The following is a 17,851-nucleotide window of genomic DNA, read 5'->3' as shown; positions in this document are numbered from 1 at the left end:
AAGAAATGATACTCCATGTTCACCTGCCAGAAACCATCCTTCTTTCTATAATATTCATGCGCACATTTGATATGACTGCAGTTTGCTCTTTTTTTATGAACAATTGCTTGGTTGTCTCCTCCTCCTTATACTAGAAATCATTGAAGGTGGAGAATATATTTCCCAATGGTTTTGTATCTTTTACGGTGCTTAGTTTATGGTTCATAATAAATACTTGTTGAACAAATGAATGAAAGAATTCATGTATGCTATTTGATTTCAGTTCTATCTCAGTCCCTGACATCTGGTAAGGGTGTGGAGCAGAGGCTTCTCATGAGGACTCAGAAAGGTCAAGTTACCATTTTTGAAAAGTATAAATTACATATGTATTTTCTTCAAGAGGTGTCTGACTTTACCAGTGTATGTACCTCCAGGCTTCTCCTAGAGATGTTGTGCCAATAAAACACACACCAACACACACTCACACTCACATGATTTAGAAGCTAGTATACTTGGATTAAGCTAGAATATCATGACATACAATTTTAGGAAGCAAACATTCAAAATACATAACCATCAACTTCTATGCAATTGAGATGATTCATTATGGACAAACTTGTCTGTTCTCATATTTTGGGTCAGATAATAGTGCAAAGTAATGTGGTATATCTAGAAGGTTGCTCAAGTGGAAAAAAATAGCATGAAGGCATGAGAGTAGGAGAAAGGGGATCTTTGTGAGAGGACCACCAAGCAGTCTCATTACTATTTTCCATCTGTTGTTCAGTTGTTTCAGACATGTCCAACTCTCAGTGACCCTATTTGGGGTTTTCTTGGCCAAGATACTGGCATAGTTTGCCATTGTCTTTTCCAGCTCATTTTATAGACAAGGAAATTGAGGCCAATAGGGTTAAGTGAAAGTGAAAGTTTAAGTTTAAAATTTAAGTTAAAGGCCTGGGGTCACGCAGTTGTAAGAGTCTGAGGCCAGGTTTGAACTCAAGGAGATGAGTCTTCTTTATTCACTGTGCTACCTAGCCGTGCCCCCATTTTCCATTAGCATTTCAAAAATCTATTTATGTTCCTTAAAGAGCAGATATGAGCCACCATTTTGAATGTCTCCCCCCCTCCCCCCCACCATAGTGTAATTGTTGGGATCACTAGAGAGTCAGCAGGATATAATGGAGAGTTGGTCTGGCCTTGGAGAAAAGACAACCTAGGTCCAAGTCTTGCCTCTGACAAGCTGTGAGACCATGGGCAAGTCTTTTATCCTTAGTGTCCAAATCATCTCTTTTCTGATTATAAGTTACAAATGACTTACTAATAATGTGCACATGCGAAAATAGTTCCCTACATATACTGAAAAAAAAAATCACAAGGCTGAATCAAAACATTTTTTTAAAATGTGTCATTAGCTGCTGGTATTGTCATAATGACAAATCACAATATAATTAATCCCATTTTATTTATGTATCTACATTTGCAAGTTATATTTGTATATTTATGCATATTTTACCATCAAATTATACTTTTTATTTGAAACAGTGTATATTTGTTATCATAATATACTACATTTATTTGTTCAGTCATTTTTCAGTTTCATTCGACTCTTTGTGACCCCATTTGGGGTTTTCTTGGCAAGAATACTGCAGTGGATTGCCATTTCCTTTTCCAGCTCATTTTATAGATGAGGAAACTGAAGCAAACAGGATTAAGTGATTTGCTCAGTGTCACACAGCCAGTAAATGTCTGAGGCTGGATTTGAACTCACGAAAATGTCTTCCTGATTCCAAGTCCAATGCTCTATTCCATGTACCTCCTAGCTGATATATGTGTGTATATAATACTTGTATATATATATATACATATAAATACATATATGTGTGTATACATATGTATGTGTATGTATATGTATGCTTATGTAATTTTTTTACTTCTATCACTTCCCAAGGCTTTTATGAAAGCCTAGGACTTTCCAATGGGCCAGTGTAGATGCAGGTGCAAAGTTATGATTAGCATTTTGGTAACTCAGGGCAATCGGCATAAATTCTACCTGGGACAAGCACTATGAAACTGCCCTCAAATCCATTTTTAAATTCATGATATAAAAATACAAAAAAAAATTTAAAAAGATAAATACAGTTGATTGGAGGAGGAATTTGTTGTTATAATGACTTTCATGGACTAAAGGAATACATATATGAATTCATTATCGCTCCTACAATTCAGTGTTCCAGAGCCATCTCATTTATATCGCCATCCTTGGCTATATTTAAAGGAGTACAGGGTTCAGGGTGAATGATACTTTGCCCTCTCCCTCCCCCTCCCCATTTTTCTGCTTACAAAATATGGTTACTGGGAGGCTAGGTGGTGCAGTGAATAGAGCACGGGCCCTGGAGTCAGGAGGACCTGAGTACAAATCCGACCTCAGACACTTGACACAATTACTAGCTGTGTAACATTGGGCAAGTCACTTAACCCCAATTGCCCTCTAAAAAAAGCAAATAATAAAATAAAATATGGTTACAGTGGACATCAAGGACAATTAGACAACTTCACAGGGAAAAATAAATTTTTAAGGGGCTGCATACAGCTCAAAGGCTATATGTGGAAAGGAGAGATACATCATTTTCTCTGCTTTTGCCACAGGGACAGAGGGAGTTTATTGGATGATTTTTGTGTATATAAGTCTCAGATCTTTTAAAAAAATGTTTTAAGCAACAGCTGGCAAAACCACCTTCTTGGCCACCAGCTGCCATTCTAAGTTATTGCTTAGTAACATAGGTCTCCCCAAAGACCAAGATCTGCAACTCAGCATATTGTTGGGCCAGTTCCAGGCCCTCTCCCTTTGACTTGACTAAAAGTAAAGATTAGAAGCTGCTCTGAGGTTTCCATGAGATTGCCCACATACAAATTCCTAGTCTCTTCTGACATATTTTAAAGGGCCAAGAAGAGGATGTTCACATAACAGCAGCAGGCTCTTGAGAAGGGTGAACAGAAGACAACTGGTCCTTCTTTTTTATTCAAAGAAATCAGCTGCCCCACCTGTCTCCCTCAGCTTAGGCATGAACCCTTGAAGCCAAGTGGGTAGTTGGGGGGAGAGGGTTGGAGAAGCTATCTGGTTGGCATGAAAAAGAAAAATCATCAAACAGAAAAGATAGACATGCTTTTTGTGCTCCTTCACTCTTAACTCCAGTGCAGAGAAACAGAGCTCATCCTTTGGGCTAAAGAATAAAAATACTGGCAAGAGGGGAAAGGACCTTTTTGTACAAAAATACTTACAAGCAGCTCTTTTTGTGGTGGTAAAGAATTGAAAACTGATGGGATGCCCTTCAAGTGGGGAATGGGTGCACAAGTTATGGTAGATGATTGTAATGGAATATTACTGTGGTATAAGAAATGATGAGCAAGCAGATTTGAGAAACACCTGGAAAGACTTATATAACCTGATACAAAGTGAAGTGAGCAGAACCAGGAGAACACTGTACACAGTAATAGCAATATTATATGATGAACAACTGTGAAAGACTTAACTATTCTCAGCAATAGAATGATCTAAGATGATTCCAAAGGATTCATGATGAAAAATGTTATCCATCTCCAGAGAAAGAACTGACAGAGTCTAAGTACAGATTAAACCACTCTATTTTTCACTTTCTGTATTTTTTCTTTTTCCCTTGGGATTTGTGTCTTCTTTCACAATATGACTAATATGGTAATACATCTTGCATGATTGAATGTGTACAATCTATATAAAATTAATTCTTGTATCAGGAAAGGGGGAAAGTGAGGGAGGGAGAGAGAAAATTTAGAACTCAAAATGTTAAGAAATGAATGTTAAAAATTGTCTTACATGTAACTGGGGGAAAATGTTATTTTAAAAACAATTGGAGAAACCATTAGGAGAGATGATAGCTATGGCACCCAGGGAAAAATATCATTGCTGGGGTAAAAAATGTTTTGGGGGTTTGCTCAGAGTTTAATTAAAAAAAATTGGAGAAGCACATTGCGGTAGAAAGAACACAGGATTTGATGTTAGACTCCCTGGGTTCAAATCCTGGCTGATACTTGTCTGTGTGATTTTGGGCCAGTCATTCATCTCTGGGGGTGTCAGTAGTCTTAGCTGTAAAATGAGGAAGTTGGACTAGACAGCCTCCAAAGTCCCTTTCCAGCTCTTAATGTCTGATCTTGTGATGTCAAATATGTAATTTAAGAATGATGTCATAAGACAAAGTCTTAACCCTCAAGGAGCTTGTAGGTTAGTACTGAGGGGACAAATTTTTTGTTTTTTCAGTCATGTCTGATCCGTTGTGACCCCACTTGGGGTTTCTTGGCAAAGATACTGGAGTGGTTTGTGATTTCCTTCTCCAGCTCATTTTACACATGAGGAAACTGAGGCAAACAGGGTTAAGTGACTTGCCCAGGGTTACACAGCTAGTAAGTGTCTGAGGCCAGAATTGAACTAAGGGGCATGAGTCTTCCTGACTCTAGGCCTGGCACTATAACCACTGCATCACTTAACTGACTCGAGGGTAGAGTGAGGGACAATAACTCAGTACAAATAAATATAATAAAAATTAGAGGAAGAAAAATCCAAAAAAGAGTTTAAACATGAAGGCTGCATATATTTAGGAGAGAAAAACTTCTTGGGGCCTTCTGAGGCTTTGAAATGCTAATTAATCATAGATCATAGGATTTCAAGCTGGAGTCTACACCCTTCATTTTCATTTGTGAAGAAATACTGGCTTTATGGATAGTAAGTAACAAAAGACTCATACTTCGGTCCTAGGAGTCCGAATTCAACATTCTATCTTTACTACTCCAGGAAATGCTACAAACCATATTGTGCTGGTGGAGGCAGTCATCTTAGATGTTACCTTGGGCAGTCATGACCTTGGAGCTAAAGGGAGTTCTGGAGAATTGGGGGCAGGGCTGGTCTGTCAGCTCTCTTGTATTGTGGGAAGGCAATCATTAACCAATCTTAACTTCACTAAAAGAATGTGTGGATTCAAGTTAAGTACAGGTGATATGGGCAACAAATGTTAGCAGGAGACCAAAGAACAAAGTAAATGTTTGACATGGAGGCATTAATTTATTCTGCCCAACCTTTCTTTTATCTGAAGTTTTTCTTTTCTTTTTTATTCCCCAGAATGAAATGAAAGCAAATCAATTGCCAAACTATTTGAAGAGGCCTGAACCCTACCTTGCAGACATTTGATAAAGTTTATAACTCTCTGGTGTTTTGTACAGTGAAGTAACACAAGGGTTGGCATGGGGACCTGGCATCTTTCATTAGGGTCAGTAATGCTTGACTAAGGCATGGTGCGGTAAGCAGGGCAGGAAAGTTACGATGCAGAAACCAGAGGGGAATATATTATATTGCTGTTTCTTCCATGTTCTATCCTAGAGTTGGAGACACTGGGAAGAGAGTAAGAGAGTTGAAAACTTGATAGATGATAAGGAAAATCCAAAGAGGAAAGAGATGGATGGGACATTAAGAGGCCACTGAATCCAACTCCCTCACAGTCCAGATGAGGAAATGGAGGCACAGAGTGATTAAGTGACCTGTCCAGGGTCTCACAACTGGTAAGTGCCTAAGGTAGAATTCAAACCCAGATCTTCCTGATTAGGAGTCCAATGTGCTATCCATTACACCTGCCTCAGTTAAATGGAAAGATAGAGGTTTTTTGATAATAAACCAATCAAAATTCTAGAATCCAAGATCCCCAAGGAGGAATCTGACCAGGGCTATGCTACAGCCTGTTCATGAGAGCCACTTATTAAATTTTTGGTAGGTGAGGGAATAAGTATTTTTATAGTACCTACTATGTTTTAGTCACTGTGCTAAGTGTTACAAAAGCCCTGCCAGGTTGGTGCATTTGTTATCTCCATTTTATGGTTGAGGAAACTGATGTTCAGTGATTAGCCTAGAGGCACACCACTTGTAAGTGCCTGAGGCTGGATTGAACTCAGGCCTTCCAAGCTTCATGTTCACGACTCTATCTACTGTGCCACCTAGCTGTGAAGGGAAGAGAAGGGAATGAACACTGATGGAGCAGCTGCTATGTGTGCTTTTAACAAAAACATATATGCATATATACACAATAAACACATACATATATATGTACATACATGTGTGTGTAGAATACACACATACACAGAGGCAGTTATATGGTTCAGGGGATAGAGGGCTGGGCCTACAGTCAGGAAGATCTGAGTTCAAATCTGGCCTTAGGCACTTAACAGCTTTGTGAGCTTGGGCACTTCACTTAACCTCTGTTTGCCTTAATCCATGGGAGAAGGAAATGACAAACCATTCTAGTATCTTTGCCAAGAAAACTCCCTGGATAGCATTGGTATGCTCTGGTCCACAGGGTGATAAAGAGTAAGACATAACTGAACAACAACTCTCTGTCTTTCTGTCTTGTCTCACTCTGTTTATGTGTGTGTGTGTGTGTGTGTATAAATGTATGTATGTATATATATGTAAAATTTATGCCTCAGAAATCAGTCAATGCTACAAATCAGGGTTTGATTTATTGTCTTGTTGATTGCCTAGACTTAAGACAGTGATGGAAAAAAAGGTTAATAATGCAGAATAAATTTAAAAGTGTGGCATGTATGCTTTACCCCCAGAGAGCCTATTGTTGAACATTTGCTAACATACCACTGGATCTGACCCAAGATAAAGATTCAGGATGTTTTAGAAAGAAGAATTCCTATCAAGTATGATGGTCATGGCATCATAGATGTGAAGCCAGATGGGACCTCTAGTCCCTAATGCATTCCCCTCATTTTACAGTTGAAGAAACTTGAGGCCCAGGGAGAGATTAAATTACTTTCCTAAGATTACACATTAAGTGTCAGAGCTAGGATAGGAACCTACTTCCTGTGATTCTAGAACCAGTGTTCATTCTTCTCTGTCAAGTGGGTCATGGTTAGTAATTCAGGTTTGATGAAAATGTTATTACTTTGTAACTGTGTTCATTTATTTAAAATCCTGCTCAATAAAATGATATTTTGCTCTTGAAACCATCTTTTACTCTATTGAAGAGAGGACTAAACTTCACTTTGTAGTTATTTGGCAAAGAGCTTATGTTTCTGGGATTTTTTTGAACAGTGAAGTGACAATCTTGTAACCATAAAAGGTGACATTGCAGCCTGGTGATCTGGTGGCATGGCATCTTTCATTAGGACTGATAATGCTGGACTGAGGCATGGTGAGGTAAATAAGGCAGGAAAATGATAATTTTGATGGATCTTGGATCTCATTAAAGCAGGTTTGCCTACTGGTGTTGTATACAGCCCATCCATGCCTTCTTATCTTGAATTATTTTTATCCACATCCTGGAAAGGTATGCTGGTAAATTTTAAAAACTATGAAAAAAATATACCCAAGACATGTTTTTAAGTTTAATTTACAATTTTAATATTATTCCATTACTTTCTTAAGTCTAGAAAAATCAATAAATGAAATCAAGCTCTTATTTGTATCATTTGCTGACTTCTGAGATGTAAATATTCACATTGAAAATGGAACAATCATCTCTCATGAGCCTATAAACAGCATGTTGATGTTCTATAAATTATACTATCACATAAAGAATGCAGAGAATGTATGGGGATGCATTCCTCTAGGTCACTTGGATAACAGTGGAATAACTTTTATTTCTTTGATAATATCTTTTACACTATCTTTTCTGGCATATAATGTTTTTGTTGGCAATATGCTGTGGTCTATTTATGACGGCTTTAAATCCCTTCAATGCCTTTTCAGGCATCTACACTATTAATTCTTCAGAGACTATGGTAGCTATCATTTCACCAGAAAAATATTGGTGTTAAAAATTGATCTTTTAAGGGCAACTAGGTGGTGTGTTGAACAGAGCACCAGCCCTGGAGTCAGGAGGACCTGAGTTCAAATTCGGTCGCAGACACTTGACACTTACTAGCCCTGTGACCTTGGGCAAATCACTTAACCCCAATTGCCCTCCAAAAAGAAAAAAATTAAAAAAAATAGAAAACACATCTTTGGGGAGGCCAGGTGGTGCAGTGAGTAAGAGCGCCAGCCCCGGAGTCGGGAGACCCGGGATTGGTTCTGGTCTCAGATACTTAACACCCACACAAAAATAACTGGCCGTGTAACATTGAGCAAGTTACTTAACCCCAATTGCTTTAAAAAATTGATCTTTTGTTTTAGGGAGAAGCTTGGGGCCATTGTGTAGTTTCACAAAGAAAACCAGGTGTGTTCTTCTGCTGTTCAATTCTAGCCTCAGCTCATTGTTCATGGACTGTGACATAGCTATATAGACTGAATGGTATCCTCTAAAACTTCTCCCTCAGTCTGAACCAACATGACTAATGTGGAAACATGATTAATATGGTTGTACATGTATAACCTATATATCAGATTGCTTGCTGTGTTGGTAGGGGAGGAGAGTGAAGGAGGGAGAAAAAAATCTTATAAAAGTGAATGTTAAAAACTATCTTTATGTGTAATTGGAAAAAATAAAATAGTATGGATAATAAGCATCCTTCATCTACTTGGTTTTTCCTGTGTGGATTGGTAAAATCTTTGAACTTTTATTCATCTCACATAGGAGGCTCTGTACTGTTTCAAAGCTTGATGCAATCAGCACCATATCACTAGCAAACAGGGGTATTTAGAGGATATTACCATCTATAGAGAATCTCTTTTTAATTTGGACTCTGGACAGGGCATCCTCCATGACTGAGGCAAATATCTTTGCTGCACATACATCTTGCTTTATGCCTTACTTGATATCAGTAAGCTGTGAATAAAGTTATCTGGATTTGATCAAGTATGCACAGAGAAGGTCCTACCAGAAGTGCCACAATTTTGAAGGCATGATGGATTAATTCTGAAGATATTTGATAGAAAAGATTCCAAATTCTTCAAATTAAAAAAATTTTTTTTCAACTAAGAAGTGTTTATTTACTCTTCTGTCTTCAATTGAACAATAGCAACAAAAAGAAAAAAACAAACACCTTATAACAAATATGAAGAGTCAAGTGAAACAAATTATCTCATTGGTTATGTCCAAAAGTGTATACTTCATTTTGTTTATTGAGTTTATCACCTCTATGTCAGATTGATAGTGTACTTTATCTTTAGTCTTCCAGAACTGTTATGTGTCATTGTATTAACATCAGTTCTTAAGTCTTCCAAAATCATTTTTCTTTACAATGTTGTTGTATAAACTGTTCTCATTCTGCTCACATCTTTCTACATCACTTCACATACATATTCTTAGTTTTATCTTATAATATCCATTTTGTCATTTCCTATGGACAACACTATTCCTTTATATTCACATGTGGTACCTTGAGTTATTCCTCAATGAGGGGGACGGTACCCCTTTAGTTTCTATTTTTTTTGCTACTACAAAAAAACCTTGCTATGTATGTGTGTATATGTGTATACATATATACATACATATATATATGTATATATATAGGTTCCTTTCTCATTTCTTTGATCTCTTTGGTATATGTAGCATTTGGGGGTATATGGGTGCTATATACCTAATAGGTGCTATATACCTAATATTGGTATTACTAGGTCAAAGAATGCACAATTTTGTGGTATTGGGGGCATAGTTGCAAAATGCTTTTAGGATGGCGGGACCAAGTCACTGCTCTACCTGAGTATCTTAGTGCATTAGTATTTTCTTACAGACTCTCCAACATTTTCCTTTTCCTTTTTTTTCATCTTTGCCAGTATAGGAAAATTTTTTTTGGGGGAAATATTGATTTTATTACTATTAAATGGAGGCAGTTGAGGAAAGAAAAATACCTATGATCCATGCCTACTTGTCTGTCTCTTAAAAATGCTTATAAGAATAATCTATGTATTTATTGAAGGCATACTTGGTGATGATATGAGTCAGGAACAGACAACCTTTCACAAATGACATAGAATGATATTGTTCCCTTGATAACCTTTCAAGTACTGGATTCACTTTCAGTTATACATTTGGCTCAGAGGCTGTAGTGTTGAAATTTGAATACTCCTGGCTCCCTGTCCCCACTTCTACACTCTCCCTTTTTCACCATCATTGAGCAAAAATGTCCGCCTTTGTGGTTCACATTTTTAATATTTGTCACCTAATACAGATCCTAGTACCTGTTATATATGGGTCTGCAGGACATTCTTTCTCCTTTCTCGATGAGTCAAGTGCCAGGCTCATAGTCTTCCTCTTTATTCCACTGGGAATGTCAATTCACATGTCAACGCTCCCTTAAATAACCTAACGTCCCAGTTCTCAATATACTAAGCTTCTCTGATCTACTTATCCACTCTACCCTAGGTACACGGGAATGGTCATACTCTTTATCTTGTCATTCACTGATATTCTCTATCTCCATGTTTAAAAACTCTGAAATTCTTTTATCTGATCACACTCTTTGGGCTTTCTATCTCTCCTTATATGTTGATTCTCCTAAAACTCTTCATCCTCACCATGGTCTCTAATCTCTCCATCCTTCAGGAGTATCCCTAGCTCTTATCTGGTTATACTTTGTTCCCTTCCTAATTTTGACCCTTTAGTAAAGGAGTCCAACTCTAGCCTATCCTTATTCTTTATTCTTGAATCCTCTGCCCCCTTTTCCTATTGCCAATCATTTCTTTCAGTTTGATAGCACAGTGGATAGAGCACTGGACCTGGAGTCAGGAAGATTTGAGTTCAAATCCAACCATATACACTTGCTAACTGTTACTCTAGGCAAGTCACTCAACCTTATTTGCTTCAGTTTCTTAATTTGGATAAGGAAATGGCAAACCATTCCATTATCTTTGTCAAGAGAATGAAGAGTCAGACATGACTGAAACAATGGAACAACAACAAAAACCATGCCTTATTGAAACCTCACCTTAAATTACTCCATAATTAAATTACATAGCCACCCCTGCAACTACCCCCTTAAAAAATTATTTAGCATCTCCTGTAAATCTACTTTCTTTAACCCTTTAACATTTAAAAAATTGCATCATTTCAAAAATATATAAAATATTATTTTTAAAATGACATCTTAAGGGTAGCTAGGTGATGCAGTGAATAGAGCACCGGCCCTGGAATCAAGATGACCTGAGTTCAAATTCGGCCTCAGACACGTAAGACTTACTAGCCATGTGACCTTGGGCAAGTCACTTAACCCCAATTGCCCCTACAAAAAGCAAAAAAACCCCTGACATTTTAATTTAATAATTTATTTTAAATTTGTGTTTTTCCCTGAATTGAAATTTTGATGATGCAATATTGCATCATGTAACTGTATAGAATCAAATTGTAAACAAATCATTACATATACATATTCTTGCCAATGCATACTGGATTTCCCAACAATGCATGACAGTCTTACCTGCCAACACTTGCTTCTTAAGACCTGTCAGCAGACTTGACCACTGATTGGTTATAATTTGCATTTTGTGTTTTTATTTGGAAAATAATGTAATCACTATGACTTTAACTCTGTTACACAACAGATGAAGCATATATGAATGGTTTTTCAAATTTTTCTTCTTTTCTTTCCTTATGCTTCCACTGTACCCTTGTTTTTATACAATGCCTTCCAATTGTACCTGAGGCTACTACTTTGGGAACCTATGTTAGTGATTCATGATCTTCTCATCTACACAACTCACCTGACACTTTGTGCCTCTCATGCTGTTATGATACATCCTTTTGTCTCATAATTATTTGTGTGTGTGTGCTATTTCCCCTACTAAATTATGATTTCTAAGAAGGTAGGCATTGTGTCCCCTCTGAGCTGTGCATCTTCCCCCACATTTAGAATAGTATTTTGCACATGGTAGACATTTGTTGAATTGCTAAAAATATCCAGTTACAGCATATTCCACTAAGTTTTACTATGCATTAAGCTGTCTTCCCTAAAATGATGTATTGCCTCCCAGTTCTTAGTTTGGCTTCAGTACCATTTCCTAACAGGTGCAGCATTGGCACTTTGGTGCATAGTGAAATTGTTTGTAAAACGTCCTGATGACCATGGTTTCCTTTCTCCCTTTTGCAATTTTTGGCCAGGTGGATGGAGGGTGATATCAGTCATGATTGTGAGAAGAAGGGTAGTGTGGTGGCTGGTAGGGGTTGTGGTTTTTGTCAGAACATATCCACTGTTGTTGCCATCTTTCTCCTCCCCTCCCCTCTCCTCTCCTCTCCTCCCCTGTCCTCTCCTCCCATCTCCTCTCCTCTCCTCCCCTGTCCTCTCCTCCCATCTTCTCCTCTTCTCTCCTCCTCTCCTCTCCTCTCCTCTCCTCTCCTCTCTGCTCTTCTCCTCACCTTTCCTCTCCATCTGTCTATTTATCTATCTGACGATTGTGTGTATGTGTGTATGTGGGTAGGGGGGACAGAGACAGAAACAATGATAGAGAGGCAGAGACAGATACAGAGTTGGAGGAGATAATGGGAAGCTGAGTAGGTTTGCTTTGTCCTTTGTTGCTTCTCCCCTATCCCTTACATATTTTAAAGACTGCTTTTCTTTCACCACTTGAGTGTTTTAGACTAGAAAAAAATGATGGTTGCAATTGATGATTTACTTTACCACATGGGACAGGTGGGGAGCTCCCCATTTTCTCCACCCTTCTTGCCTAATCCCAGGTGACAATCCTCACAGAGAAGGCAGGATCCAAGTCATTTGGCCCAAGGGTCCTGAAGAGGGTGAAACTTTCCAGTGGGCTTTCCATCTCTCTCCAGAACATCTGTTGCCTGGGTTGGAACCCTTGAGATGGGGGGTGTCTCATTGCATACCCCAGAACCACTGCAAACATAGGAGGTCTTGAATGGGGCTGAACTGAAGGATGAAACCAAAGAAGCACCAAACCTGTTGTGAAAGCAGCTGCATAAGCCATAAATTGAGTGTGCAAGCAAACCTAGCGGCTGTCTAACAGGGAGAGAGGGGAGTCAGAGCAGCCTTGGTCCAGGATAGATTTCTTTATTGTTTTTACATCAGTGCCCCTCTTAGATCTGCCAGATTCCATCTCCTTTCTCAAAGTCAAAAAGCCACTGGCAGGATTAATTCTGATTTTCCTTTGGGTATTATTGGATGGAATACAGAATAGTGCTACTGTCTTGGGTGGTGTCACACTCCCACTGGGCTGACTCAGGTTTCCATTTGGTGGTTTGAATAAGCTCTAATTTGCCACACCTCAGTCATTACAAGGCTGTCTTTCTCCACATCACTGCAAGTCCCTCACTTATCTGTTTATCTTTACAATATCCCTGTTCAGCTGGGAAGGTTACGAGCAGCATGGATTTCTCTTTATAGTACTGAAAGTCAGGACACTGAAGGGGATAATAATTTCTTTAGATTGCTGCCAAAGTCTCTTTATAACTCAAATCTGTGGCCTATAAAATGAGGTAATTGAACTTGATGACCCTTAAGGTGCTTTCTACCTTTAAATCTATGATCCTATGATGAACCAATCTGGTGAAAAGATGGATCACATCCCACCCTCCTCATGGTAGCCAATATTATTTACTTCATCTTTATCTTATCCATTTAAAATGTCTATTTTTGTGTTTTATTATATACATAATATTTGAGTATAGCAGTGTAACTATATAATTTATAAAGGCTTCAGCAATTTCAGATGGTGACAAATCCCATTGACATATTCTGGAATATTCCCCCAAGCTCCCCTTTTCTAAAGGGATAGTAGTAACATGAAAGTGACTCAGCACCCTACTGTTCCCAGTCCTGCTTATCAATCAATATTGGGGAAGGCTTTGGTGGGGAAGACACTAAGTCTGGAACTTTTTGTGTTACCTGACTTTTGTCATGTACCCTTACCTACAAATTGTCACGTTCTTGCTACCTTGGGCAGGAACTGAGATGCAAAGGTCCAACCTCTTCTGCTGAGGTGGATCTATCTGGATTATATTAAAGTTACCTATAACAGCTGTCCCTACCTTGAAGCCAATGCTGATCTTCAGTGATAAGCCCTACTTATAATAAAATCCTTTTGATTCTTTTTGTCCTGAGTTTTACTTCATCAATTGGGGTGAATATTTATGAAGAAAGATGAATATTTGAATGAAGAATGTAAATTTGAATGAAGAATTTTTCTTTCAACAATGCATGCCAAGGTGAAATGGCTTACCCACCATCAATAAGGCATAGATTTTGAATTTTGAATAGGAGTAATTGATTTCCATTTGTTCACCCTCACAGGATCGCAAAATCACGAATAAGCTCAAAGGCCATATAATTCAATGTGTATCTGAAAAAAAAATTCCTACCTCAACACACTCAACAATTGGTCATCTAACCTTTGTTTGAAGATCTCCAATAAGGTAGAGAATATCTATTTCTTCCTTGTGACCAGAGGTAGCTATTTTTAAGTCACTTATCAATTTGGAATGTATTATGGATCATAGTATAAAATGATAGTCTAAGCAAAATTTCTGCCAGATTGCTTTCCAGTTTTCCAGGCATTTAAAAAAATGGAATTCTTTCTAAAGTAATTTGTGTTTTCTGGTTATTGAACACTAGGTTATTGAATTCCATTGTTTCTGGTTCTCCCTTATCTAGTTGATTCCATTAATTTACCTCTTTATTTTATAACCAGTACAAGATTGTTTTGATAACTTGCTTTATGCTATAATTTGAAGTCTTAAAATACTTCATTCTTACCTCTTTTCAAAATTTCCCTTGATATTCTAGATCCTTTATTTTTCCAAATGATTAAATTTTTTAAATCAAGTTCTTTGAAGTGTAATAATTCGATTGGTATAGCATTAAAAATGGAAATATTGTCAAATACTCTCGTTTTTATTATATTGTCATGGTCCAGTCATGAGCACTGAATATTCCTTCTATTTAAGTTCTTTATTTCTTTAAGGAGCACTTTGTAATTGAATCTATACAAGTATTTGTGTTCTTTGGTAAATTGATTCCCAAATATTTTAAGCGTTTTGTAGTTACTTGAAATGGAATTTCACTTTGCATTATTGCTTCTTGGATTATATAATTATTATATAGAAATGTTTCTGACCTCTAAGGGTTTATTTTGTACCCTGCAACTTTGCTGAAGCTATTAATTGTCTCATTTAGTATCTTTGCTGATTTAGTTTTTCTAAATAAACCATCATGTCACCAGCAAGTAGGGATGATTCTATCTTTTCTTTACCTATCTTTATGCTTCCAATTTCTTCCTCTTGTCTCATTGCTGGCATTTCCAGAACTGCATGAAATAACAGAAGGGAGAATGGGCATCCTTGCTTTACTCCTGTATTTATTGGGAAGCTTCTAATGTCTTCCCATTGCATATGATTTTTTTTGTTTTAGATACTTTTATGATATCAAAAATACCTCTATGTCTGTACTTTGTAGGATTTTGAAAGCATAAAAAGATATTGTAGTTGGTTAAAAGCCTTTTCTGTGTCTATTGAGATGATCATATAATTTTGGGTGGTTTCATTTATTTATTTATTCATTCATTTATCTATTCATTCATTCATTCATTCATTTATTTATTTTCCTTTTGGAAGGCAATTGGGATTAAGTAACTTGCCCAAAGTTACATGGCTAGTTTTGTTGTGTGGGTGTTAAGTGTCTGAGGCCGGAACAGAACTTGGGTCCTCCTGACTCTGGGGCCTGCACTTTACTCACTGTACCACCTAGCCACCCCCAGGGTGCTTTTATTTTTAACATAATTCATTATCTTCATTGTTTTCCTAATATTGAACCATACTTTCATCTCTGGTATAAATCCAATTTGCTTATGATCATTAATTTCTTGGATGAATTTCTGTAGAATCTTCGACATGATTTTATTGAAAAATTTTGAATTATGTTCATTAATAATATTGATCCATGGTTCTTTTCCTATACTTTGGCCTTTATTGGCATAGGTATTAGGAATATATTTGCCTTATAAAAGGAGTCTAGTAGGATGCTTTCTCAATTTTTGAGAAAAAAATTGTGTATATTGGTATTTATTGTCCTTTAAAAGTTGGATAAATTCTCTTGTGAATCTATCAGGGACTGTAATTTTTTTCTTGGGGAGTTCATTTACACCCAGTTTTATTTCCTTTTCTGAGACTGAATTATTTAAAATGTCTATTTGATTTGGTTAGTTTGGGCATTTTATATTTTTGCTCTATTTACTTATACAAGAAGAGTAGCATTTTTGTCACATAAAGATGCCATCTTTACTTGATGCAGCTAGCTACCTTCATTGTGACCTTAACTTAGGTCCTCTTGGACAAATTGCTTTTCCTCTCTAGTCCCTTTTCTATGAAAATAAGGAAATTGAATTAGACCCTATGGTTTCCACATTTCTCTTGGCCTCATCCCTTTGTTAGAAACGTCACCCTGAGGAAGAGGGTAAAAGACACTTTCCTGCTGGAGGTGAAAGAGGCATTAAGTTTCCAAATCTATTTGCCACCAAACCATGCACTGGTTGCTTAACTTCACAGAAAGAAAGCCTCAGTTTATCATCTGTAAACTGGGGATGAGTGCAGCAACTACTTTACAGGGTTGTCATGAAGATCAAATGAATGTGTGTAAAGTACTTCACAAATTTTAAAGTACTATATAAATGCAAGCTCTTTTATGTAGAGTTATTATTCATTCAGCTTGACCCTGTGTTTCAGGGAAGACTAGCTATGATAGTTCAACTGTATATCTTGAGATCTCTTGTCCTCATAACTTTCAAGTCTGAACTTTTGCCTTTTCCTCTGCACTTTAGCTAGTCCTCCCCACCCAAACTCACCCTTCCCTGCCCTGCCCAATACAGTTAATAACTCTTAGCTTGAGACTTTCTTTAGCTTCTTTTCCACCCCACTGCCCTTTGATGACCTTTAATACAGGCAGCTGCAAAGACCCATGGGACAGATGAGGAGTTAGAGGGCATTAACTAATGTGAAACTATGTCTTTTTTTTTCTTGCCAGGGGTCCTGGTAGGCTTTCATGGTCTCTCTTCATGGTGCCACCTGTCTTCTAGTGCTCCATTGGACTTCTTTGGACAGAAAACTACCTGGCTGATAAGTCAGGTCTCCTTTTTAGTCCTGAACTGGTGATTTTGCTCTTTGGGAGGCAAATCCTCACATCCAGCTGCCTGGGTTTAAGAAGAAGAGGGAGCAGGTGGGGGAGGCAGGAGAGGATCCCCTGATTCCCCTCCTCATTCTTTCCCCCTTCCTCAGCAGAGGATGCCAATCAGGATGAATACCACAAGGGAATTTTTTCCACTGAGAACAACTGTCCCTGGGGCACCAAGCCCAGTATTACATTTCAGGGTTCTTCCATTGCCCTTGAAAAGAAGGACTGTTGGTTGCTGAGTGTGCAGCTTAAAGAACATGTAAATATATATATATATATATATTTACACACAATATATACACACACACATATACATATATACACATACACACATATATGGTATGTGTTTAATATATGTATATATTTTAAAATAAACATTTTAAAGAAAATTCTATCCTCTGGGGCATTCTTGTCTCTTGTGTGGGATTCCCAGAAAAAAAATTACCCCAGATTTGAGGTACTTTTTGTGTTAACATTCAATAAAAACCATATTTTACAAGGTTTCATTAATGGGTTTATTTTTATCAGTCATCTATAGGATAAAATTGCACAAACAAAAGACATTTAATGAAACAGCACAATAAGGTAGGGAAGATTCCCACAATCCACACATTGAATACACTCTCTTATGCATCGTAACAATGCCATTGGGGGGCATCTGTGAAGAGATTTGTATGATCAGGATACACACATAGAAGGCACATACATAAAGAACATGTAGGTCCAGGGACCATGCATTGAGGGAACACAAACAGGAGATTCATGTAGTCACGAGTCCTTGAAGTGTAATCCTTGAAAG

General features: G+C 37.6%; 1 long non-coding RNA gene across 3 annotated transcripts in view; it reads left to right on the top strand.

Moving 5' to 3' along the window:
• The window catches only part of LOC138147978 (uncharacterized), a 45,635-nt gene extending 28,085 nt beyond the window's left edge, over window positions 1-17,550 (top strand). For all 3 annotated transcript variants that reach the window (XR_011164953.1, XR_011164951.1, XR_011164952.1), the window contains exons 2-3: window positions 14,182-14,303; window positions 16,906-17,550. This is a non-coding gene — a long non-coding RNA (uncharacterized lncRNA). The remainder of the gene's footprint in view (window positions 1-14,181; window positions 14,304-16,905) is intronic.
• Window positions 17,551-17,851: the final 301 nt, after the last annotated feature.

The sequence above is a fragment of the Petaurus breviceps genome, unplaced genomic scaffold, assembly GCF_028583685.1.
Source record: "Petaurus breviceps papuanus isolate PSGF00001 unplaced genomic scaffold, PetGlider_PUasm1.0 90822, whole genome shotgun sequence".
Classification (NCBI taxonomy): Eukaryota; Metazoa; Chordata; class Mammalia; order Diprotodontia; family Petauridae; genus Petaurus; species Petaurus breviceps.
The sequence above is the reverse complement of the archived record's forward strand: the minus strand, read 5'-3'. Positions and strand labels throughout refer to the sequence as shown.